The following is a 26,851-nucleotide window of genomic DNA, read 5'->3' as shown; positions in this document are numbered from 1 at the left end:
GCTTCTGAGAGGGACACAGGTATGACTTCAGCACGTTGATGGAGAACCCCAGCAGATGCAGGAGATCGGCCGTAGTCTGGAGGTGGCTGACTACTGTCTGGGGCGAGCCCGCCTTCAACAACCAGTCGTCGAGGTAGGGGAAGACTGACACCCCTAACCTGCGCAGATGGGCTGCGACCACCGCCATCACTTTGAAGAACACCTGTGTTGTGCTGGTAAGGCCGAAGGGGAGCAGGGTAAATTGAAAGTGCTCGTGGCCTACCGTGAACCGGAGGTAACGCCGGTGAGCCGGCAGGATGGGGATGTGAAAATAAGCGTCCTGCAAGTCCAACGCTACCATCCAGTCTCCAGGGTCCAGGGCAGCTAAGACCTGAGCCAGAATCAGCATCTTGAACTTCTCCTTTCGGAGGAAGCCATTGACGTTCCGTAGGTCCAAGATAGGGTGTAGGACCCTTTGCCCTTCTTGGGTACCAGAAAGTAGTGAGAGTAACAACCACACCCTACTTCTGGCCCAGGAACGCGCTCGATGGCCCCTTGGCCAAGAGAGCTGTGACTTCCTCTTGCAGAAGTTGCAAGTGATCCCCGACATGCAGTGGAATTGCAGTGGAATGGCTGGAGGGGGTCGCCTCGAAGGGGAGGGAGTAGCCCCTTAGGATGATTTGCAGCACCCACCTGTCTGTCGTGACAGTGCACCAGTGGAAGAGGTGATGGTGAACCCTGCCCCCCACTGGCATCACATGGGCCTGAAAGCACGGACTAGGAGGGTTTTGAGACAGGTGCTGCGGGGGAAGGTGTGGACTGGCCTCGCTGTTGTCCCCGACCGCCGCCACGGCGGTTTCCACGGCCGCCACCGCGCTGTTGAATATTCTGCGGCACGTGGCTGGCAGCACATGTGGGGGCGCCCCTTCCGTGGCCATGAAAGGCGCGAAAGGCACCCGTTTGCTGGAGTGGGGCCGAGAGGCCCAAGGACTTGGCCGTAGCCCTGGAGTCCTTAAATCGCTCAAGCGCATGGTCTGCCCTGTCGCCAAAGAGACGACGGCCATCAAACGGCATGTCCAGTAGAGTGGCCTGGACATCGGCCGAAAAGTTGGTGGACCTCAACCAGGCGTGGCGTCGAACCGCCACCGTTGTTGCCATCGTCCTGCCCAGTGAGTCCGTGGTATCCAGCCCACACCGGATGGAATACCGCGCTGCATCTCGACCCTCCGCAAGGGTTTGGGTGAGTTTTGCCCGGACCTCCTCCGGACATTGTGGCAGCACATCCGTGACCGCGTCCCACAGGGTGTGGGTGTAGCGGCCCAAGAGGCATGCGGTATTCACTGACCACAGTCCCAAACTCAGGGACGAGAACACCTTCTTCCCGAACTGTTCTTACCTCTTGGATTCCCGATCGGGCGGAGCCGTCGGGAATGCTGTCTGGGAAGTGGAGGCCTGGATGACCAGGCTCTCGGGGTGGGGTGGGTGGGTGGACAAAAAGCAAGGGTCGCCCGGGGCCGGGCGGTATCGTATGGCCACGTTCCTATCCACAGGCGGACCTGTGGCGGGCTTGGACCATGTGCCCACAATAACGTCACACAAGGCCTCATTAAACGGCAGCGGAGGCTCATTGGAGCTTGCCTGCGGTTTAAGGACCTCAGTGAGGAGGTTAGTCCTCACGGCCGCGACTGGGAGCTCCAGGTTTAAGGCCTTGGCCGCCCTCGTCAACACTACACTATAAGCAGCCCCCTCCTCTGTAGCCACTATGGGAGGGGAGACAACTCCAGTGTTTGGCGAAGTGTCAAGTCCACTGGCCTTCCCAAGCTCATATGTCCAGTCCTGTGGAGACCGGCACTCCCGTGCCAGAGGGTCCTCAGACCCCTCCCAATCACCCTTGTTACCCATCTCCTGTAGTTCAGGGTCAACAGATGGGTCCTGTTCATGGAAATAGAAATCTCCAAATCCCGTCGGGAGCTGGAACCGGACCAAGGGTAGGATCAGGGACGGCGCTCATAGCAGGCGCCGGGGGCAACACCCGCATGGCCGGCGCCGGTGAGGTCGTGAGGTCGACCGGCGATGACCTGGATCTGGAAGCGGATCCAGAGAGGGCCTGCGGCGCCGGGACCGAAGTCACCGGCGGTGCCGGGGCTGAAGCACCCGACGGCGTTGGAGCCGAAGCAACCGACCCGCTAGGCCCTCCAGCCGGGGCCGTTGGGCCCGGAGGTGCCACGGAACCCGGCTGAGGAGGGAGGGACATCATGGCCATGAGGTACCGCTCGATCTCCTCAGGCGTCGGGTCTTGCCCAGGGACCCGAAGGTGTGGGGAAGGTGGCGACGACTGCGACTCAGTCGGAGCCGCGTGGGTGGTGTCACCGGAACCCCCGGCCGCATCGCGCGAGCGTCAGGGTGGGTCGGAGGAACAATGATGTCTCTCCGACCTCTCATGCCTCTTACCTGAGGACTTGGATCCTGACGACCGATGTCCACTTCCCGGAGCTGCGAGGGCTCCAACCCTGCAACCGGTCCCTCAACCTCCTGTGGGACCGAGACCTGGAGCGGCGCGGGGCCGACTGCCGGAGTTCCAGTCGCTTGCGGGACCGCTCCCGCCTAGCTTTAGACGTCAGGGCCCGGCAGTCGGAGCAGGTGCGGTCGTCGTGGTCGAGGCCTAAACACTTGAGGCACCGACAATGGGGGTCGGTAACCGACATCAGTCAGTCGCACTTGGAACAGGGTTTAAACCCGGGCATCCCTACCGGCACTGTTGGAGTACAAGACTCGAGTAGAGAAATGATAAAAAAGATCAAAAAGTTTAGTAAAAAAAAACTAAGGGGTAGAGCTTCTCCGGATCTGCGCTAACTGGCGCGGAAAAAAGAAGAACTGACGTCAGCACGCATGGGCGGCGTCTAAGTACTCCGACGACATCATTCTGTCGCTAACGACGCCGACGACGGACGCGGAGCCGCGGACAACGCCTGCCGGCGCGCAGGGGTATTGCTACGCAATATTTTCCGGATCCAGTCTGACGCCTGGGGATATTCTAAGGTAAGGAATCTATCACTAACGTGTCTCTTTCAGATTCCAGTTGTAGAAGGTATGTTTGCAGGGGACCCCATATATCTGTCGGCTTAGAAGCCACAGGCTGATATGCATATGCTTATATTCTATGTTGTTCTTGGCAATATATCATATCCTGCACCCATTCCTTGAATTTAGGGGCACGCCCTCTCCCCCATCTACATGCGAGTCGCCTTTTGGCCAAGAGTAACGACACGTCCAAGCATTTCCTGCTGCCCCTCGGTATTTGTGCCGTGTAGCCTAATAAAAATATCAGGGGGTCTATATCAATAGTAACAGCGAACATTAGTTCCAGCGCTTCATGGACCTGTCCCCAGTACTGCCTTACTTGAGGGCATTCCCACACCAGGTGTAAGAAGCCAGCTCCGGGTTGTCTACAAACTATTAATTATATTTAAAATGTCTACTACTAATTCATTCTATGTCCAAAAAAGGCAAAACGTAGATTTGTCAAAAAGAGAACATTTCACTATTTAAGACAATTTTATGGACCTAAAAAGCTCAAGAACACAGATCAGCTATCTTAAACGTTGATGTCTTTCAGATTTCGTAGAAAGAGCTTCCATGAATATCTAATAAGTAGATAATTTGGTTTAGATTATTTATTTTTTAAAACTAGTACAGCACATACAGTAGCGTCTGGTACTGTATGGGGGTGGTGGGGGATGAAGAAAAAAGGACTTACCTGGAACGGCCAGCCACTGCCTCTCCTCAGTCCTCTTCCTTCTTCCAGTCCCCAGTCCCGGCCAGCAGCTGCAAGCACCCGGGCAAAAGGTCTCCGCTGAGATAATCACAATGCTGCAATGCAGCGTTGAGATTGGTAGGGGCACAGTGGTTTGGCGTTCAGACGGGGACAGGGAGCCTGTAAATGTTCTTCACCAGGCTGTGTAATGCAGCCTCTAGGGAACATGCAAAGTGCACATGACTGTTTGGCCGGCCCAAGAAGACCGGCCAAACAGTCGCACACTTAGCGAGTGCAAACCACTAATTGGCCTGCTCTGGTCAGCCCCACTGACTGAAATAGGAAAAAGAAAATGATAATAATGATACGTTATTTTATTTGTCTTTTGAGCAGTGGGGCGATGCTCCTCCACCTTAGCAGAGGAGCAGCCACTGAGCACATCCATCACAACAGAAGGTGTGCACCTATAAGATAGCCCTAAAATATTTTCTCTGTAAATCTGGTATACATCTTATTGCAAATAAAAATCGATTAATATGACCTCTAAGCGAGCCATCAGATGTGAGCAATAACACACAAAATTTGAGTTTTTAATCTACTTATTGAAAATGTCCTCAAATGGAATAGGAATTCCACTTGGACAGTTTTGAGTGTTCCTTACAGGACAATTTCAAACTTTAGGAAGATAATTTTCTAGGCACATTTTCACTTTTTCTCACAATGGGAAGAGTGATTTACACAGATTTCCTTAACCCACACTTCTGCCACCAACTTGCCCGTCCTACAGTTACACTTGGCAACAACCTTTTATTGACATTTAGGTATGATTACATATCAAACCTTTCAGGTACAATAATCAATTTCCCAACAAATTGTTTAAACACAAATTGTTAAAAAATAAAATTGTTCAATTGATTGGTGATGGCCTGTGTTGTAACGGTTGTTTTTAACAATACCTCGGCCATACTTTTGAGGCCAAGCCTATCAGACAGCTGTTACATATTGTCAGCTTACCAAAAACTTGCAGTGGATTTAAAGTAGGGGTGGGCGTAGTTCACGAAGTAGCGCTACGCGAAGTGCACTACGCGAACTTCACGTAGCACTACGCGAGCTGCATAGTAGCATGTTTGCACTGTGCAAGATGCGTTTTCAATAATTTCAAAGTGCGGACAAGCATCCGGCACTGTGCAATCATTGAAAACGGCATCTTGCACTGTGCGAGCTGTAGTTTTCTGCTGCTCGAGTAGATTATTACTCGAGCGGCAGCTTTCTCAACGTGAACTAGTAGTTTCTCATTGAGAGTGGTCGCGAGCATGCACAACCACTCACAATGAGAAACCTGACCTCCCTGCGTTGAGAATCTCGCCGGGATGTAATTTTGCTTGCTCGCGGTCACGAACATGACGTTGAGGACCGCGAACAAGCAAAAAATGACCGCTGCACTACGCTACGCTGCACTGCACTGCACTACGTGTGTTCGCACTGTGCTACGTGCAGCTCGCGCAAACTTCGCAAACTCCGCGAGCGTAGCGTAGTGCTTCGCCCAGGGTTAGTTTAAAGCCCGCTCATTGCTTACTATTGTTTGGCTTTGTTACTAATATACTTCTTGTTCAGTAACTTGCTTTGCCCATGTTATAATTACAGCCCCTCCCCGGGAGATAGTCTCTTCACTTGTATCCTTCAGCTGCTTACTTTTAGGGAAGTATTTTTCCTTTAGCACTCCATGAGAAAGCATGTGTTTTCAGTTGTCTCCCATGTGTGCTTCTATTCTACCACCCCTGCTGTCTTTGTTGTTCTTTTATATGTGAGCTTCCCTCGCTGTTGTCACTCTCGCCCAGGTGCTTATCTCCCTCCCTCCACAGTCTCTGTTGCGGTCTCGCACTTGTGTGTTTTAATGGGACTAGCACTATGCCAGATTCAGTTTAAACAAAATACCACCTATCTTTTCTGGCGTGGAAAGCAATGCTGGAACAGCACAATACAATTAATTGGTATTAGAGCACTGTTATTTTGACAAAACAGTAATCACAGCTTGAAGAACAAATTGGACTAATTTGAAATGAGATTTATAATGTGACCATAAATCTTAAGGAATGTCTATTGGAGCAATTACATTAGACGCCGAAACAATATTTTATTTGTTGGCATTACACAACCTTTTCAGAGATACAGTGTATTTTTATTGGACCTTAATTTACCAGGCTGGAACAGGTTATGGCATAAGGGAGTGGCTACCCATAAAAAGAAATATCATTGGCGATGATCAAAAGGTATGGGACATGCATGTTCCTCGTTTTCCTTTAGGCATGTTCTAATACCGAAGTGATTAACAGAGTGTCAAAACTTAAATTCTGAATTAAAGAGTTATTGAGAAGCTCAGAAATTTCAATTAACAGAAATAATTCATATTAGTTGCACCCTACAGATGGCTTCAGCTGTCTCATCAGCCTTATGTAATAAGAAAAGTAATACATTAGAAATACATACTTGCATGCTTACATAGGGGTACTATGGGTCAGTCCTTTTCACCTATTGGTCTGTTCAACTGCCATTCCCATTTTGCATCCAGCTACCAGAGCAATTCGGGATGGAGCAATAGATCAACCCACTTCAGCCACTGAAGTAACAAGGTGATGGAAGGAATGCTTGAATTAATCTCAGCCACTGGCAATCGCTTTGGACGCATTCGAGTTCATAGTTTTTCACCCACCATGTCACTCTAGACAAAGGTCCACCATACGTAAATCAGTATCTTCCCTGCTCCTCATGTGACCCTGCCAATATGCCTTCGGGCCCTGCAAGCTCAGATGATGGAGTCCCAGTAGGTCCCGCGCCTGCTGCTCTGGCCCCGCCGCCAAGGTCTCAGATTGGACCCGGGTCCGGACCGGCACCGGTCGCACCTCCGCAGCAGCCTTCCCCAGTGCTGCATCCAGCGCCGAGGTTCTCGGTGTTGCCAGTGCCTCCCGGATCCTCATTCTCGACAATACTGAGCAGGTTGGGCGTCCTCAAACGCCGAGACTAGTGCCGACAGAGTCGTACGGCTCCATGACGTTCAACCTGCCCTGTTCCGAAGGGTTAAGGATGGATGCAGAGGATTGGGAGGGGAGCAGGATCCCTTAGAAATTCTGCCCCGACAAGATACGGACTGGTACGAGGAACTGGTTGATGCCATTGGTTCCTCCCCAGACTCTGGCATGCTGTCTCCACCTACGCTGGCAACATAGGAGGGAGCATCATTTACTGTGGTGGTGCGTAAGGCTGCAGAGGTCCTGCAGTGCAGCTCCCAACTGTGGCAGTCACAACTAACGTCTTGTCAGAGGTCCTGCAGCCTGGGATCTCCAAGGTGGAACAGTTACTGCCTTTTAATGAGGCCTTAACGGATGTCCTTCTGGGTACCTGGTCCAAACCCAGCATAGAGGCTCCTGTGAATAGGCGATTGCCCACTGTCATTGCCCTGCACCAGGCTGCGCAGTTTTCCTCACTGCCCACCCCACAAAGCTGGGTGGTCCAGTCTTCCACATCCCGTGGCGCGTGCCCTTCCGCACTTTGAATCCAAGAGACTGGAGGTCTTTGGAAAGAAAATGTTTCATCCGCCAGTCTGCCATTGAGGTTGGTGAACACTGCATGCCTTGTGGGCCGTTATTCCATTCGACACAGTTGTGCAGGTGCTGCCCAGAGTCTTGGAGGAGGATCGGGCTCTACTCTCCCAAGCTATTTCAGACGGGAGAGATGCAGCACAGTTCGCCATCAGATGTGGCTCGGACACAACAGACTCGCTGGGCAGAGCGATTTCCATGATGGTGGCCATACATAGTCATGCCTGGCTGAGAACATCTGGTTTTTCAGGGTATGTCCAAGCTAAACTCATGGACATGGCCTTTGATGGCTCCCGTCTTTTTGGAGATAAAGCCGATGTTGCCCTTGAGTGTTTCAAGGACTTGTGGGCCATGGCCAAGTTCTTGGGCCTCACCAAAACTTCCTGGCCCGTCTCTGCTTTTCGCTCCTTTCGTGGCTATGGAAGGGGCTACCAACTGCACTAACACTATACCGGCCAGCGAGCCGCGCACATTCAGCAACCTCAGCGGACCATAGACGTGGTTCACCCGACCCCATGGGTCGGGAGGCCAGATGTCGAGCCAAGCCTCGATCCCCTTCTCCACAGCAAAAGCTTCCTAGTCCGATACCCCAAGATCATTCACAGCCAGTCGGTGGAGTACGCTATCATCTCCACCATTGGCGGAACATAACATCGAACAGGTGGGTGTTGCACATAGTCCAAAGGGGCTACTCCCTCCCCTCCAGTGTACGTTTGGCTGACAGAGGAAGTCAAGACTCTCTTGGCCAAGGGAGCTAAAGAGAGGGTTCCTGGGCCAGAAATAGGCTGTGGCTGCTATTCTCGCTGGTTTCTGGTCTCAAAAGACGGACGAGGCCTACGTCCTATCCTAGACCTCAGAGCCCTCAACTACTTCCTTTAAAAAGAGAATTTCAAGAGGCGCACCCTAGCTCACCCTGTCTGCCCTGGACCCGAGAGACTTAATGGTAGCATTGGACATGCAGGATGCTTATTTTTATATCCCCGTCCTGCCTGCCCATCGCCGCTACCTGCGGTTTACTGTGGGCCACAAGCACTTTCAATTTGCAGTGCTCCCCTTTGGCCTCTACAGCACCCCTCGGGTGTTCACATAGGGGATGGCGGTGGTCGCCACCCATCTATGGAGATCGGGGTTCCAGACTTCCCCTATCTCGACGACTGGTTGTTGAAGGCATACTCGTCCCAAACATTTCACTTCCACCTCCAGACTACAGCGAACCTCCAGCATTTGCTGGGGTTCACTATCAAAGTGCCGTAGTCACAACTGACCCCCCTCTCAGACGCTCGCTTTCAGTGGAGCGGTTCTGGACACAGTGCAGTTTCAGGCTAATCCTCCCGAGCAGCAAGTCCAGGTTATTCAGGCTATGATACAGATGTTTCAGCCTCTATCCTGGATTTCAGTGAGAATTACTGAGGATGTTGGGCCTGATGGCCTCCTGCATTCTGCTAGTGTACCATGCATGGTGCACATGCGGGCTCTGCAGTGGGACCTGAAGTTCCAATGGGCACAGCATTGAGGAAATCTCAGTGACCTGGTTCAGATTTCGGAGGGCACTGCGAAAGACCTGCAGTGGTGGCTAACAGGCCACAATTGGATCAAGGGCAGACCACTTTCCCTTCCCCACCCAGATCTCACAGTAGTGACAGATGCGCCCATTCTGGGATGGGGTGGCCATCTGGGAAAGGTGGAGATCAGAGGACTAGTACAGGTGTTCATGGACAACAATACCGCCATGTGGCATTGCAACAAATAGGGCAGAGTGGGGTTGTGGACTCAGTCAAAAGGCACTGCGCCGCTGGACTTGGCTGGAACAACAGGGCATTTCCCTGGTGGTTCAACACCTGGCAGGTTCTCTGAACGCCAGGGCAGACAAGCTCAGCCGAAGGTTTCTTGCAGATCACGAGTGGCGTTTCCATTCGGAGGTGGCACAAGGTCTCTTTCAGCGTTGGGGACAGCCTTGGTTAGATCTGTTCGCCTGCGAAGAGAATGCGCAATGTCAGAAGTTTTGCGTGTTGGAGTTTCCAAGGTGGCTCCCGCTCAGCCACGCTTTTCACCACGAAAAGAGCTCAGGTCTTCTGTACGCATTTCTGCCCATACCACTCCTTCCCAGAGTGCTCAAGAAGATCAGGAGCGAATGGGCCCAAGTCATTCTTGTGGCTCCGGACTGGGCAAGGAGAGTTTGGTATCCCGAGCTTCTAGACCTGACCATCGATCCTCCGATCAGGTTGCCCCTAAGGGAGGATCTTGTTTCAGCAGCAGAGGAGGGTCCTCCATCCGAAGCTGTCCACTCTCTGCCTCCTTGCGTGGAGATTGAGCTGCGACAGTTGACAGCTTTTTACCTCCCTCCCAAAGTATGAGGTTATTCTGGAAGCGAGAAGTCCCTCCACGAAAACGCTATATGCCTGCCGATGAAACAAATTTTGTAACTATTGTACAAAAAAGTTAATTGACCCTTATCTGCCTCCCTGGCAGATATTCTTTTGTTTATCCTTTCCTTGGCCCATCAGGGTTCTGCCTTGGGCACTTTGAAGGGCTATCTTTCGATCCTTTCAGTTTTTCTTGGGCTACCAGATCAGCCTTCGCTTTTCAAGTCCCCTCTGGTGCCGAGGTTTTTGAAGCGTTTAACCCACTTGTTTCCCCCGTCTCCCTTTCTTATGCCACAACGGGACCTTAATTTGGTCCTCGCCTACTTGATGTGCACACCGTTTGAGCCGATCCACAAATACCCTTTACGGTTGTTCACCTTCAAAACAGCATTCTTAGTGGCAATTTCCTCTGCTAGACACGGTCATCACAGCCTCCTTACGGGACAGGTTTTTCGGAAATAGTGGTGCTGAAAAGTAGGGCGTCCTTTTTGCCCAAGGTTGTAACTCCCTTTCTTGTGGGACAGTTAGTTACTCTGCCCAATTTCTATGCACCTCCCATCCTTCCAAGGAAGAGGAGTGTCTCCACCGTCTGGACCGAAAAGGAGCATGATCATTCCATCTTGATCGCACTAAAGAGTTCCGGGTGGATGACCAACTCTTTATAGGATACGTAGTAGCAAAGAAGGGGCGTCCTGTTTTAAAGAGGACCATTTCTCATTGGGTCATCCTCTGCATAAAAATCTGTTACGCCTTGGCAAAGAAGCAGTCTCCTAAAGGCCTGAGAGCCCACATTCCAAAGGGCGAAAGCAGTCACCACAGCCCTCCTGAGCGGGGTTCCGATTGTTAATATCAGTCAAGCTGCCACGTGGGCGTCTCTACATCCGTTTGCCAGATTCTATTACCTGGATTCTCAGGTTCGCAGGGAGGGCCTGTTTGGCCGCTCTATTCTGCAGAATTTTCTGGTCTAAAACTTTTTCAGTGTCCCTTCTCCAGGGAAGGTATTGCTTGGCTATCTGTTCAAAGGTAAGGATTCTGCGGCTAAATGTCTCAATCAGATGGACAAGTTACTTACCTTAGGTAAGGCCTTATCTGGTAGAGACATGATCTAGCCGCAGATTCCTTACCGACTCAACCACCCTCCCCACAAAGCAAAACTGTTTTTAGTGTCAGGGATGTTCCCCTTCAGTGCCCTAGCTGTTCTTTTTTAACACTCCATGGTCAGTTACTTCATGGCTCTGCGCTTCTAGTGTGGAAAGTCGTGAAAAGTACGGACATCAGCGCCCCAGAGTGGCGGTCATATTGACGACGCGGACGTCATGACGACGACGCACCTGACACCCACGATATCACCCGGAGTAGACCGATACAAACTACTGGCGCGCAGGGGTACTGCCAAGAAAAATCTTTCGGATCCGGCCTGACGCTTGGAAGTTCAAAGGTAAAGAATCTGCATCTGGATCATGTCTCTACCAGATAAGGCGTTACCAAAAGTAAGTAGCTTGTCCGTCTGGGCATACCTGTTGCACTTGGAGCATAAACCGCAACAACAACAAGGTGATTGCTGGAATGCTAGAATTAATCTCATCCATTTCAGCAACTGGCCTGCTTCCATCATGAATGACGGCATTTTGCTTTACATGTGCATATCCTTCTAAAATAAGGTGTACTTTAGAGTCAGGCCTGGTGAACCTTTGTTCGGATATCACTGTCAACTTACATCTGTTTTCACACGGATACACTCAAGTCCATGGTAGGTTTGTCACGCTTCCCAAATTTTGGTCCATTTCTTTTGGCAGAGTCCCCCATTAGATTGCCAAGCACCTAATCTATACACCGAGTATTTACTCCCAATAATGCTGCAACTCTGGATATGACCATAGAATATCAAAAGAGCTCAGCTGTGCGCAGCCTCTGACACAATCTGTCCTGTATCGACCTGGACTAGTATGACCTGTGCATAATACGCACCAGAAATAATCAGGAACCTGGCCAGACTGCAACTTCCCTCTCAATGCCTCTTACCACTCCTCCTGCAGGTCTCCACATTTGTGTGAGCGTTTAATGAACAACTCACACTGACTTCATACAATTCTTTTATACATTAGTGATAATGCTTTCTTGTGTAAGGGCTCGCTCAATATCCGGTCCCCTAATGGGGAGGATTCATGAAGTGTGGTTCCCTTTTTGATACAGTCCGCTAATAAGTGTCTGATCTGCATATATTTGTATTGTTCAGCTTCCAGCATCTGGTTCTACTGTCGAAGAGTACTGATGGAAATCAGGTCTTCACCTGACCAAACATCTCCCAGCTTACATATCTCTGCCCAGCAAACCTTGTCTGAGGACGCTGGGACCTTATATGGTCTGCTAGTGATTGGTACATTTATGCACTGATTGGTGGTTGTATCTGATGTTTCTATTGGATTAGGGTTAGTGTCCTCATTGTTTGGGTATTTGAGTGTTCAGATTGGTTTCTGGGTCTGTGATTCAATCAATGTAGGGTTGGTGCTAGGGTTAGGATTTCTATTGGAAGTAGGGACTAGGGTTTTCTGTGTTATTGGTTGTTGGGACTAGGGTGGGGCTAGGGTTAGGCATTTAATTGGACGTAGCGATTAGGGATTCTGGTGTGATTGGTTGCTGGACTGAGAGTAGGGTTAAGCTTTGTATTGGAAGCAGGGACTAGGGCTTCCTGTGCCATTGGTTGCTTGGACTTGGGTTGGGACTGCTGGTAGGGCTAGGGCCACTATTGGACGTAGAGATCAGGGTATTTGAACTGAATGGGTGCTTGGACTAGGGATAAGATTGGCTGTAAGGTCCTGGTCTCCTATTTGTTCTATATTTTTTAGGGCTAGTGTTGAGATTGGATATTGTTAGGGCTAGGGTTCCCATTGGCTGACGGAGGTCACCTGATTACTAGGACTGTAAAAGGCCAGGGTTAGGGCATTTCAGCCGGGGCGGAGAAGACAAGGGCAGGGAGGACAAGGGCAGAGAGGACAAGGGCAGAGAGGACAAGGGAAGAGAGGACAAGGGAAGAGAGGACAAGGGAAGAGAGGACAAGGGCAGAGAGGACAAGGGCAGAGAGGACAAGGGCAGAGAGGACAAGGGCAGAGAGGACAAGGGCAGTTGCCTGTTTGAGCCTGTCCGAGACTGGCCAGGACCAGGGCCAGAAAGGCTGCCCATTTTCCCATTTAGCAATTCCCAGCCCACACCATCCACATCCACAAACAGAGCAACACACTCATACCAAATGTACACCACGCAAAACCCTATGCACAGATTAATGTACCAGCATGCACTACAAACCCAACCAAACTACATCAATTCACCTTACTATCCCAACTACCACATTTATCCACCATCACCTACAAACAGTACACAACTCTATCCTATACCACTAACCAATCCACTCAGCCCTAACACAACGCCAAACACCATACATAACTACATCCCATCCAGACACATGCTCCCTGCTGTAATTACACCCAACAGAACACCTTGTATCACTAACAAACAAATAATCATCCTTCCATCATTTGTCCAACAAACACACTCCTCTCCCTTCTACCATACTAACACTAACTCACAACACACACTGCACACCACCACACTTTTTAACTCTTGCAACAAACCAGTCTAAGACAAACACGCTTACCTCTTCTTCTCCTACACACAACATACACTCTACTCAAACACATCACCACCCCTCTACCGTACAACCTCCTCTCACAAACAATACTATACAACCAAATCCATTGGATGAAACATATACATCAGCACCACTGTTCCCAACAAGCTGCGCGGGTGAGCGCGCGCGCAGAGAAGTCACCCTAAGCGCGCAGGTTGCTGAATTTACCGCGCACTCCAGCAACACCGTTCGCGCCGCCGCTTTTAAAATGCGAGCGGCGCGAAAAAGTGCCATTTCCTCGTTTCAGGAGATTGAGAAAAAAGCAGTCTCAAACACAGCGTGTGCTTTAGCACACGCTGTGTTTGACACTCTGCATTCCTCTGCATTCCTTTTCTTACACCGCACAGCTGCGGGGCTGATTGTGAACCTTTAGTATTCATGTTAATTGTAGCCCCCCGGTGCGCTGCAATTAACACGAAGACTAATTCAAAGGACCTACAATCAGCCCCGCAGCTGTGCCCTGTAAGAATCGTCATTGTGCACTACTGGGGGGCTGTTTGTGATCCTTTGTGTTACGTTGCCTTCCTCCAGCTCTCCTGTCCTGTAAGGGAGAGACGAACGATCATCAAGACCATTAGTATAGTCATAACACAGATGACTGAATGTAGCTCACACGGACAGAAAAAATTAACAAGATTTTTCAAAAAGGTATTGCTGGAGAAACACCTGGGCCTTCAAAAATATTTTTGAAATAGTAAAACGTGCTGACCCACATTGAGCCATGTTTTATACGATAAGGTGCGTAATTAAATGCGAATGACAAACATAACAGGCCATTGTGAAGAGAGCAGGTTGAAAGTCCTTATAAAAATAGTATATATATATATATAATTTTAGTAAACATGGAAAGGCCTCGGTTAACAACCGAACTAAAACCAGGGACAGACACCAGGGAGCAGGGACAGACACCAGGTAGTAGGGACAGACACCGTGGAGCAGGGACAAACACCCGGGAGCAGGGACAGACACCAGGGAGCAGGGACAGACACCAGGGAGCAGGAACAGACACCAGGGAGCAGGGACAGACACCAGGGACGGACACCGGGGAGCAGGGACAGACACCAGGGAGCAGGAACAGACACCAGGGACGGACACCGGGGAGCAGGGACAGAAAGGGGGCAGGAACAGACACCAGGGAGCAGGAACAGACACCAGGGAGCAGGGACAGCCACCGGGGAGTAGGGACAGACACCAGGGAGTAGGGACAGACACCAGGGACGGACACCGGGGAGCAGGGACAGACATCAGGGAGCAGAAACAGACACCAGGGAGCAGGAACAGACACCAGGGAGCAGACACAGACACCAGGGAGCAGACACAGACACCAGGGAGCAGGAACAGACACCAAGGAGCAGGAACAGACACCAAGGAGCAGGAACAGACACCGGGGAGCAGGGACAGACACCGGGGAGCAGGGACAGACATCAGGGAGCAGGGACAGACACCAGGGAGCAGGGACGGACACCAGGGACGGACACCGGGGAGCAGGGACAGACACCAGGGCGGGGACAGAAATCAGGGAGCAGGAACAGACACCAGGGAGCAGGGACAGACACCAGGGAGCAGGGACAGACACCGGGGAGCAGGGACAGACATCAGGGAGCAGGGACAGACACCAGGGAGCAGGGACGGACACCAGGGACGGACACCAGGGAGCAGGGACAGACACCAGGGCGGGGACAGAAATAAGGGAGCAGGAACAGACACCAGGGAGCAGGGACAGACATCAGGGAGCAGGGACAGACACCGGGGAGCAGGGACAGACACCGGGGAGCAAGGACAGACACCGGGGAGCAAGGACAGACACCGGGGAGCAGGGACAGACATCATGGAGCAGGGACGGACACCAGGGACGGACACCAGGGAGCAGGGACAGACACCAGGGCGGGGACAGAAATCAGGGAGCAGGAACAGACACCAGGGAGCAGGGACAGACACCAGGGAGCAGGGACAGACACCAGGGAGCAGGGACAGACACCAGGGAGCAGGGACAGACACCAGGGAGCAGACACAGACACCAGGGAGCAGACACAGACACCAGGGAGCAGACACAGACACCGGGGAGCAGGGACAGACACCGGGGAGCAGGGACAGACACCGGGGAGCAGGGACAGACACCGGGGAGCAGGGACAGACACCGGGGAGCAGGGACAGACACCGGGGAGCAGGGACAGACACCGGGGAGCAGGGACAGACACCAGGGAGCAGGGACAGACATCAGGGAGCAGGAACAGACACCAGGGAGCAGACACAGACACCAGGGAGCAGGAACAGACACCAGGGAGCAGGAACAGACACCAGGGAGCAGGAACAGACACCGGGGAGCAGGGACAGACACCGGGGAGCAGGGACAGACACCGGAGAGCAGGGACAGACACCGGAGAGCAGGGACAGACACCAGGGATCAGGGACAGACACCAGGGATCAGGGACAGACACCAGGGACAGGAACAGACACCAGGGACAGGAACAGACACCAGGGAGCAGGGACAGACACCAGGGACAGGGACAGACACCAGGGACAGGGACAGACACCAGGGAGCAGGGACAGACAACAGGGAGTAGGGACAGACACCAGGGACGGACACCCGGGAGCAGGGACAGACACCAGGGCGGGAACAGACATCAGGGAGCAGGAACAGATATCAGGGAGCAGGGACAGACACCAGGGAGCAGGGACAGACACCGGGGAGCAGGGACAGACACCGGGGAGCAGGGACAGACACCGGGGAGCAGGGACAGACACCGGGGAGCAGGGACAGACACCAGGGAGCAGGGACAGACATCAGGGACGGACACCAGGGAGCAGGGACAGACACCAGGGAGCAGGGACAGACACCGGGGAGCAGGGACAGACGCCGGGGAGCAGGGACAGACGCCGGGGAGCAGGGACAGACGCCGGGGAGCAGGGACAGACGCCGGGGAGCAGGGACAGACGCCGGGGAGCAGGGACAGACGCCGGGGAGCAGGGACAGACGCCGGGGAGCAGGGACAGACGCCGGGGAGCAGGGACAGACGCCGGGGAGCAGGGACAGACGCCGGGGAGCAGGGACAGACGCCGGGGAGCAGGGAGAGACGCCGGGGAGCAGGGACAGACGCCGGGGAGCAGGGACAGACGCCGGGGAGCAGGGACAGACATCAGGGAGCAGGGACAGACACCGTGGAGCAGGGACAGACACAGTGGAGCAGCGACGGACACCAGGGATGAGGGACGGACACCAGGGAGCAGAAAGGCACTAAAAACGAGTGGGGCAGAGGGCAGAAGGGCACCAAAAACGATAGGACAGAGAGCAAGAGGGCATAAAGGCACAACAACGAGTGGGACAGAGGGCAGAAGGGCACCAAAAACGAGTGGGACAGAGGTCAGAAGGGCACTAAAAACGAGTGGGGCAGATGGCAGAAGGGCACCAAAAACGATGGGACAGAGGGCAGAAGGGCACAAAAAGCAAGTGGGACAGAGAGCATTAGGGCACAAAAAACGAGTGGGACAGAGGGCAGAAGGGCACCAAAAACGATTGGGACAGAGGGCACGAGGGCACCAAAAAGGAGTGGGTTAGAGGGCAGGAGAGCACCAAAAATGAGTGGCATTTGGCGCCGCAGACAAGCGAGGTTCGGTTCCTGGCGCACATAGCCATGGTTGCAGCGCACAGAGACCCTCCACTGCCGCACACAGAGGAAAAAAATTAGAGGGAACATTGATCAGCACCCTTTTTCACTACTCCTCAAAATCAAAACATATCACCCACACCAGCACAACAAGATCTTCAAAACGCAACACCTCATAATACTTACCATCATAAAATACAAACATATACCCACCTTTCAAACCACACAAAGGAACGAACTCCAATGACAAGCTTTTTCTCTTCCACCACACCTAACACAGATACAGCAACACAGCAGCTCTCTTCTAACCGCCGCTCCTCCATTGGACAATTTAGAACCTTACTACATGACCCGCATGCTGCACCACCTCCCCAGACTCATACACCTTCAGTTTTAAACACACGCAAAAAATATAAGCAACATGCCACACCTCACAACTTCGCTTCCCCATGTCTACTTCACAACAATGTTACACCACAAAAACAACACAGCACTCCAACTCACTCTCAAACACTATCTCCACCACATACACATGCAGACCCATCAAAATGCCTTCTTAGCATGCTGGATGAGGAACACGATACAGAACAGCTACACAATTGCTATCCTAATGCAGCTAATGCCAGCACTAAAAGCACACCTGCTACAAACACACAGTATTGATCACTCTTCTACAAAACAAAGTCCCACTATCACCAAAGGCCACTCTCTAAACTGTCTACTAATAAATGCTCGATCCCTCTCAAAAAACAAACATCACATCTACGACCTTCTCGCAGATGCAAAACCAGACATACTTTTCATAACCGAATCATGGTTGGGAGAGGATATGGCTCCAGTCCTGCATGAAGCCATTCCTCTAGGCTATCAAAACGATCACCCAAAATCGTATAGCCAAAAAAGGAGGTGGTCTAACTGTTGTATTCAGGCAAACAATACATATCACTATAATTGACAACATCTCCATAAAGAATTGTAAGGCTCTTCTAACAAGATGCAATCCTACACAGTCTTCCTCCTGTAACTTCCTGCTCCTTTACAGACCTCCACCTAGCAAGGCAACATTCCCAGACGCACTTCCAGACACAGTTTCAAACCTGATAACAATACACTCCAACCTATGCGTTCTGGGGGACCTTAACATTTGGTTTGACAAAGCCAATATGACCAATCCAAAACCAATAATCACTGGCCTAGATGCACTGAACCTGCATCAGATTGTCCACAAACCGACACACACAGCTGGACATAACCTAGATGTCATTTTTGCTAATACTGAACTAGTTACCTTTCAAACTATAACTCTAGTCACATGGTCAGACCACCACTTGCTTACTTTCCAACATAAAACAACACTAAGCGACTCACCTAAAACTACCTTACATCCGTCCACCTATCGGCCCTGGAACAAACTCAATTTGGAACACTTAGAAACACAACTAACATCAAGTACAAATCGGAAAAAAATTCTGTTCAAAATCTATAGGAGTGGCTACAGGAAGCTTTTGCCATCCTGATACCACTCAAAACCACACAACAGAACAAAAGCAAAAAAGCGCCTTGGAGAAACATAGAAATAAAAGACATAAAACAACAAATTAGAAAGCTGCAACGTACCTGGCTCAAAACAAACGCCAAACAAGAAAAACTTCACCTACAGAAAATTAACAGATTATACAAGTCGGCTATCAAAAAAGCTAAGAAAAGGTACTATTCAGACAGAATTATAAACGCTAAATGTGCAAATAAAGAATTCTATAAAATACTCAATGAATTTTGCAAACCAAATTGCCTAGAAGGAACTTATCTTGTTACTCAAGATTTCACAGACAAACTGGCAAATCATTACACGGACAAAGCAGACACGTTGGACTCATCCTTAAAACAGAAACAAAGCACCAGCACTAACCCTTATACAAAACAACAATCTAAGAATACTCTAGCCAAGCCTCTCCGTTCCTTCCAACACATCTCACATGATGAATTTATGGACCTGGTCAAAGCAAGCCTGCCGGCAGCCCTTCTGACCCCTGTCCACCACAAACTTTCAAGACAATTCTTTTAACAACCTCTGCTGCCACTCCAGTAAGAAGAATCATCAACAATTCCATCACTACCGGAATATTTCCAGAAGAACTCAAAAAGTCATACATACGCCCTTTACTGAAGAAAGCAAACTTGGACCCGCTGAACCCCGACAACTACAGACCCATTACAAATGGAGCTTTCCTGGGCAAACTGATAGAAAGAGCAGCGTTCACCCAGATGTCAAAATTCATTGAAGAGAATGACTTACTTTCAGACTTCCAAACAGGATTCCATCCTGGAAGAGGCACTGAATCTGCCCTCCTTGCCATCTGGGATGACTTGAAGAATACAGTTGACCGCAGCGGGGATGTTGCGCTACTCCTTTTGGACCTCTCAGCTGCCTTTGACACAGTTGACTATGACACTCTAAAACAAAGACTCTATGAAGCTGGCATAGAGGGAACTGCTCTAGACTGGATCACGTCCTACCTTTGACACAGAACTAATGTCATCCATACCCCACCTTTCTCGTCCAAACCGTACTCCAGAAAAGCAGGGGTCCCTCAAGGTTCTATAATCTCGCCCATGCTTTTCAACATCTACATGAAGTCAATACCAGTACTGATCAATAAATTTCACCTCACATGCTATAACTATGCAGACGACACTCAAATACTTCTGCAACTGGAATGCCCTAAAGACATTGGAAAATCACCAATTTTAAGCTGTCTCAGAGCCGTGGATCAGTGGATGACTTGGAGCCATCTCAAATTGAATGCTTCAAAAACTTAAATACTCACGTGTGGCGATTGGAAACATTACAACCTGCTTGCTGCATGGCCTAATGAACTGGGATCACTGCCTACAGTATCGAAGGTAGTAAGAAACCTTGGAATGACCATGGACTCCAAGCTGCCGATGAATGCCCAAGTGGACAAACTAGCAAGATCAAGCTTTGTCACTATAAAAACACTATGACAAATTTTCCCTCATTTGGGATTTCCACACAAGGTCCAAGCTACCATCTCCCTTGTTCTGTCCAAACTCGATTACGCCAATAGCCTCTATCACGGATCACTTTTAACGACCATGAAAAGACTACAACGGATTCAGAACCCGGCTACCAGACTACTCTTGCATATCAAACAGCGAGACCACATCTACCCTGCCTTGAAAGCCCTGCATTGATTGCCAGAAGATCCACGTTCAAGCTCCTTTGTATCACCCTCAAAGCAATACATGGAATGGTACTGCTCTTCATCAGGAATAAAATCACCAAACACATTCAACAAAGGAACCTCCACTCTAAAGGAGCGTCTCACCTCAAAATCCCAAGTTACAAGAAAAAAAAACATGGGTGGCACATCCTTCTCTCTTCAAGCAGCCAAACTATGGAACTCTTTACCCCCCAACATAAAGTCCACCGACAACCACCTTATCTTCAGAAAACTACTCAAGAATTGGCTCTTCCCCAAATAAGCACCATGTATATAAGCATTTGTTTTCACTATAGATATGTACCTATCTTTGTGTATTGCTTTGTATAAACATGTAAAATAATTATGTTGTTGAGAGGAAAAAAAAATATTTTAAAAAAATATATGTATAATAAATAAATAAATAAAAATCATCTTTGGTCTACATGTACATACTTCCATTGTGCATCTATGTACCTTCCATGTACTTGGATCTGTGTCTTACTTTTCTCCTGAAAAAGCACATCCAATGCACTGCCCTATTTCTCAGCCTATACCTCTCAATATATCTTCTAGCCCAACCTTCTGACTCATCTGAAACTTTTCTACTACTCTTTCCAATGCACTACCCTATCCCATCTCTCATCCTATACATCGATCAATATATCCTCTACATCCACTCTCGTGTATCCCAAACCCCATACCACTACTATGATCCCAAAAAAATCCTTTCTAGACTCTCTCCTACTCTACCCCTCCTTGCATCATCTGACACCTTTTACTATATCGATCCCCTGAAACAAACCTTTCTAAACTCTTGCCTCTGACTCCTCTGCTCCAAAACTCCTTTCTACTCATCCAAAAGCCTCCTCCTACTGCTAAGACCTAAAATAAGTAATACAAATAAAAAAATCCTTCACTCATTTATCCCTCAACTATCCTTTTCAATCAAAATTAACAGACTAACATGTTCACTTCTCAAATTCTATATTCAAATATACTAATTCACCACTAACCCTTTGTGGGTTCCAAAGTAGTGTGCTACTCGCCAATAAAGCGTCTCAACACCCCATCAGAGTTACAAGCGCTATATACATGCAAACCTTTTCGCTTTTCTACCCCTCCCCAACCCTTCTCAATCCAAATAACTAACATATCCACCACTAAAATTACTTTCATGTTTCACCATACTAATTCAACACTAATTCTTATGGGTTCCAGAGTAGCGTGCTACTTGCGCTTCAAACCCCCATCAGGGGTAGCAAGCGCTTTATAAATACAAACCTCTTTCCCTCTTCTATCCCGCCACCTACCCTTCTCTACCCAAATAACTGACTAACATATCCTCTACTCAAATTACTTCTTATTTTACTATACTAATTTTCAACACTAATCCTTTATGGGTTCCGGAGTGGCGTGCTACTCGCCAGAAAAGCGCTTCAACATCCATCAGGGCTAACAAGTGCTATATGAATGCAAACCTTTCTTCCCCTTTTATCCCTCCGCTATCCATCTCACTCCAAATAACAGACTAATATCCACCACTGAAATTACTTTCATATTTCAATATATTACTTCACCACTAATCCTTTATGGGCTTCCTGAATAGCGTGCTTCAACACCCCATCAGGGGTAACAAGCACTATATAAAATACAAACCTTTTTTCCTCCTCTATCCTTCTGCTATCGTTCCAAATCCAAATAACTGACTAACCTATCCACCACTTAAAATGTACTTGCATGTTTCACTATTCTAATTCAACACTAATCCTCTATGGGTCCCGGAGTAGCGTTCTACTCGCCGAAAAAGCACTTCCACGCCTCGTCAGGGGTAGTAGGCGCTATATAAATGCAATTACAATACAATATGCCTATTTTGTCCCATCCCTTGAGCCCTTTATGGTTGCCCAGCCCTAATAGAACAACACTGTCACACAGGGGAGTGTCTTCTGTGAGGGCCCCCTCCCATCCCAAACAAGCATTGGCATAGCCAATAGGTCTCACTTGTGGGACCTTATAAGTATTTAGTTATGCAGTCAATATCCTTGGTGCAACAACATTAACTGTTGCATGGTTAAGCACTTATAAGGCCCCAAAGGCGAGACCTATTGGTTATGCCAATGCTTGTTTTTTTTCTTCTTAAAGGACAAGCAGTGCTATCAGGCTTCGGCTGCCACTTCGAGGTAGAGAGAGAGAGATGTGTAGAGAGAGAGAGAGAGAGAGAGAGAGAGAGAGAGAGAGAGAGAGAGAGATGTGTAGAGAGAGAGGTGTGTGTAGAGAGAGAGAGAGATGTGTAGAGAGATAGGTGTTTGTAGAGAGGTGTTTGTAGAGAGAGGTGTGTGTAGAGAGAGAGAAAGAGGTGTGTAGGGAGAGGGTGTGTAGAGAGAGGGTGTGTAGAGAGAGGGTGTATAGAGAGGGTGTGTAGAGAGAGGGTGTGTAGAGAGAGGGTGTGTAGAGAGAAGGTGTGTAGAGGTGTGTAGAGAGAGAGAGAAAGGTGTGTAGAGAGGGTGTGTAGAGAGAGGGTGTGTAGAGAGAGGGTGATAAAGAGAGAGGGTGTATAGAGAGAGGGTGTGTAGAGAGAGGGTGTGTAGAGAGAGGGTGTGTAGAGAGAGGGTGTGTAGAGAGAGGGTGTGTAGAGAGAGGGTGTGTAGAGAGAGGGTGTGTAGAGAGAGGGTGTGTAGAGAGAGGTAGAGAGAGGGTGTGTAGAGAGAGGGTGTGTAGAGAGAGAGGTAGAGAGAGTGCGGTAGAGAGAGTTGAGGCCCCAGCACCATGCCTGCAGCCTCACTATGTGGTGGCCAGGCATAGTGCTCCATTTTCATCTGCGACTTGTGGCCACGTTTGTCTTAAACCATGTTAGCACTGGCCCACAAGCTTCGAAAGGGGCGGTGTGTGGCACCAGTCCGCAACCAAGGCAATGGGTGCCTTGAGGGTGGTGCCGAGCCGGCAGGAAAAGGCCAACACAGCCTGAGTCTGCCACCCCACATGCTGGGAGGGTGATGGGGGGACAGTAAACCAGGGCATTCAGAGCCGGCTCCTACACTGCTCAGACGGGACAACAATGAACCAAGAAGACCTCTGGGCAGCACCTTGGGATGCTGATACAGTTGGGGGCTAGGTGTCCCTCGCTCATCCAGATCAGGGGGGCCCATCCACACAAACCGCCGTACTGCCCTGCTCACCTCTGCACGTCACAGCAGTCTCCCAGCAGCATTTTTCGTAACTTAGAGCCCCGCAGGCGGATCCAGGCCAGCCGGATTCCAGGACTTGAGGCAGTACTATCCAGAACGGGCAGCAGGACAACCAGGTAGGTATCACAGACTCGGTAACAGCAGGGAGGTACCCTGGGCTCCTCAGTGTAGCCCACCTGTCATGTGGCAACAATCCCTGTCCCCCAGGATTGGTGGGGGAACTAGGCCGGCTAGCCAGCCACCAACTCCCGTCACAGTGCAGTCTGAATGGCCAAAGGCAGGAAGAGTGATGGAGGCCACGCCCTTGTGAGCGGCCCGACCCACAGAGGCCCCAGGTCTCTCTCCCATCGCCAGTCCAAGGCTCAAGCGGCACCAGGGATCCAGGGAGTGGGAGCCACAGCACCGGCCTCCAGAGAGAGCAGGAGGCAGAACAAGTCAGGCGGGCCTCTAATGCACACAGGTGCACCACAGTTAGGCACGCCCATGGGATGAAATTTTTAGGTCTCGCCTGTCGATGCGCATGCGCATCGAGCAAGCGAGACTATGGGGGCTTATCCACTCTTTATCCACTGCAAGGAATCGTGGCGATTCCTTGCAGTGCCCGTGACTTTTAAGCTCAATGCGCATGCGCATTGAGCTTAAAAGCGCGTGCACGTCCGTCTTGTTTTACCCGCTCCGCCCCCTCCCCTTCCCGCCGTGTCGCATTTCTCCTCCCCCCTCCCCTCTCTTCCCTCCGTCTTGTTTTTTGTTTATTTTACCCGCTCCGCCCCCTCCCCTTCCCGCCGTGTCGCATTTCTCCTCCCCCCTCCCCTCTCTTCCCTCCGTCTTGTTTTTTTCCCTACCGAACCGTGACCATTGTGTTCAAACATGAACTATTGTAACGTTTGCGGTTCAATGGTCTAAACAGCGTGACATTTCCATTCTTCTTTAACAAGTGAACAGTATTTTTCCCTACCGAACCGTGACCATTGTGTTCAAACATGAACTATTGTAACGTTTGCGGTTCAATGGTCTAAACAGCGTGACATTTCCATTCTTCTTTAACAAGTGAACAGTATGCAATTGCCACAATAAACCTAAGATTACACTGGCATTAAATCTCAGACAGGCCTTTCTCAAACAATTCTCTTCATAACAAGAACACAATCAATCAAAATAGGCTTTATTCGATTTAAAAGTGTTAAGTCATGAAAGCACAATGCATTAAAAAAAAAACAAGAACACAAATCAACCATTTTCAGATTGTTAATGTAATAATATGGTGTGGCTAAGGCCAAACCTACAAAGAACGACTTTAAATCTGAATCAAAGAACGACTTTAAATCTGATGGAAGAAGAGCATCCTTGTGGTATGTTAAAACAATCGCTAATGATGTCCTTCCCGCACGCGACATTAAAACTAAACACCGTAATTGCCCATTCACTGAATTTTTAGTCTGCTTCGCCGAGAAAAATGCAATTTTTCTATAACTTATGATGCGCACACTGCGAACTACCTTTTGACTGAGGTCCGATGACGGAATCAACCATTTCTGCATTTATTATGCTTTGTCACATACTGTGAAGTGGTCTGTTTTTTTATATTATTTTTAATGCCTGCATACCTAAAAGAAAGGATCTATTAAACCCCAGCTAGTTTCACAATAAATGATGCAGTCATTTCCACAATAGGCCTATTCGTAATCACATATGCTTGATGTCCGAACACTGTCGAGGCGGCAGGCAATGAGTGGGCCAACAACAATATCACAGAGAAAGAAAAAACGTCACAGACTGGCTGTCAAATGACACAAGCTTTCCCACGGCCTGTTGAAACGCTCTACCGTCACAAAAAACAAACTGCAACTTCTTAGATGAGCAAGTGTCATTCCCCTCACAACAATCGTGTGTCAAAGAAGGGGAAAGCAGCAAGTTTGGCAAAATTCTGGAGCTCAATTAAACTTCCCGTTTCGTAGGGTTGGGAAATCCTCTCCCGCCTGCCCCGTTCACCTCGATTCTATTAATTTCATCTAGGACTGAGACAACAGAAGTCTGCAGTGATTTGTCGTGCGGGCAGCATTGGGCTTCCCCCTGCTCGCCAGACTGACTCTCCGCCCCCTCCGTGAATGCTCTGATCACAGCTCAGCCACGACTCTCACTTCGCACATGCCACCCTGTGTGTTTGCTGGAGGCTATGGTCGCGCGCATGCTGTCCAGAGAAATCGACGCCTATTGGCACCAGGGGGAGGAGGGGCAGGCGTAACCCGCAGTTCTCATTTGTACTTGGAGACCCCACGCAGCCTAAAAGCGAACAGGAAGGCTTGGTGCATGGGTAGGTACCTTGCACCCAAAGACACAGAACAAGACAGAATGGATCAAAAATCACTCATCAGCATCTGGAGTGGCACTAAGGTACACGAGCAGTACCCTAAAACTAGTGCTACGCGCCTAACGACCATTACCATCGCCACCAGGCCAACAAAGAATCCGAAACCCCCCTCCATCAACCACTCCACGAAGTTATGTTACACAGCACTTACCACTACCCTGTCAACTCCTGGTGCTGAACACATATAGTATTCATCCTAACTATAGCGTCACACCACCTCTGACACCAATCATAACCCCAGAAACACACCTGATCCCCTCCATACTGACTGAACAAACTGTCCAGGAACCATCTACCCAACCTCAAAATTTTACCCGCTCCGCCCCCTCCCCTTCCCGCCGTGTCGCATTTCTCCTCCCCCCCTCCCCTCTCTTCCCTCCCTCTTGTTTGTTTATTTTACCCGCTCCGCCCCCTCCCCTGCCCGCCGTGTCGCATTTTTTTTAAAATCCCCACTTCCCCCCTTTTAACGGTTCAACTACATTTGTGTCTACACTGGGAGCGAGGTAAGTCTGGTCTTGCAAACACTACAACACCTCATGTTTACTCGTGGTGTAGATAGGGATCATTAAAATACATCATATCTGCCCGTGGTGAGTAAAAGAAAACTTCACGTCCACCTTGGATGAACACCTCTACAGCTCACGTCTACCCGTCGTGCTCTCTAGAGCACCGCACACATACCTGGGTGCACTCAGTGACCCTTCATCTCTGCCCGGCCATTGGTCCTCTCAGTAGCAGTCACGCCAGCCCGTGGTGCACTCAGTAACAGTCTGCCACGGTGCACGCAAGAGCACCGCACAGCCACCCGTCGTGCACATAGTAACAACACACGTCACAAGCATTTTTCCCTCAGAGGATTACTAAACCAAGAAGGATTTTGAAGTGAGAGTGAAGGTAGAGGTTGTGGACGTTATTTTCAGCTCAGGGTCCTTTGCGATTGCAGCGGTTGTCTGCTGTTGCCTGTGTCTGTAATCAAGCTCTCTATTGGCTCGTGCTACCGACTGCCAGGCTACGCTTGGCCTCTGGTTGTTGCTGGTGTTGGATGCAGCGTGAGGATTACGTTTCACCATCTAACTCCTGGTCGTTATC

General features: G+C 50.0%; 1 protein-coding gene across 1 annotated transcript in view; it reads right to left on the bottom strand.

The window, feature by feature from the left end:
- The window catches only part of QSOX1 (quiescin sulfhydryl oxidase 1), a 357,780-nt gene that overhangs the window by 227,218 nt on the left and 103,711 nt on the right, over positions 1-26,851 (bottom strand). The window lies entirely within an intron of this gene.

The sequence above is a fragment of the Lissotriton vulgaris genome, chromosome 1_1 (genome assembly GCF_964263255.1).
Source record: "Lissotriton vulgaris chromosome 1_1, aLisVul1.2, whole genome shotgun sequence".
NCBI lineage: Eukaryota > Metazoa > Chordata > Amphibia > Caudata > Salamandridae > Lissotriton > Lissotriton vulgaris.
Note: the sequence above shows the minus strand (reverse complement) of the source record. Positions and strands in the feature narration are given on the sequence as shown.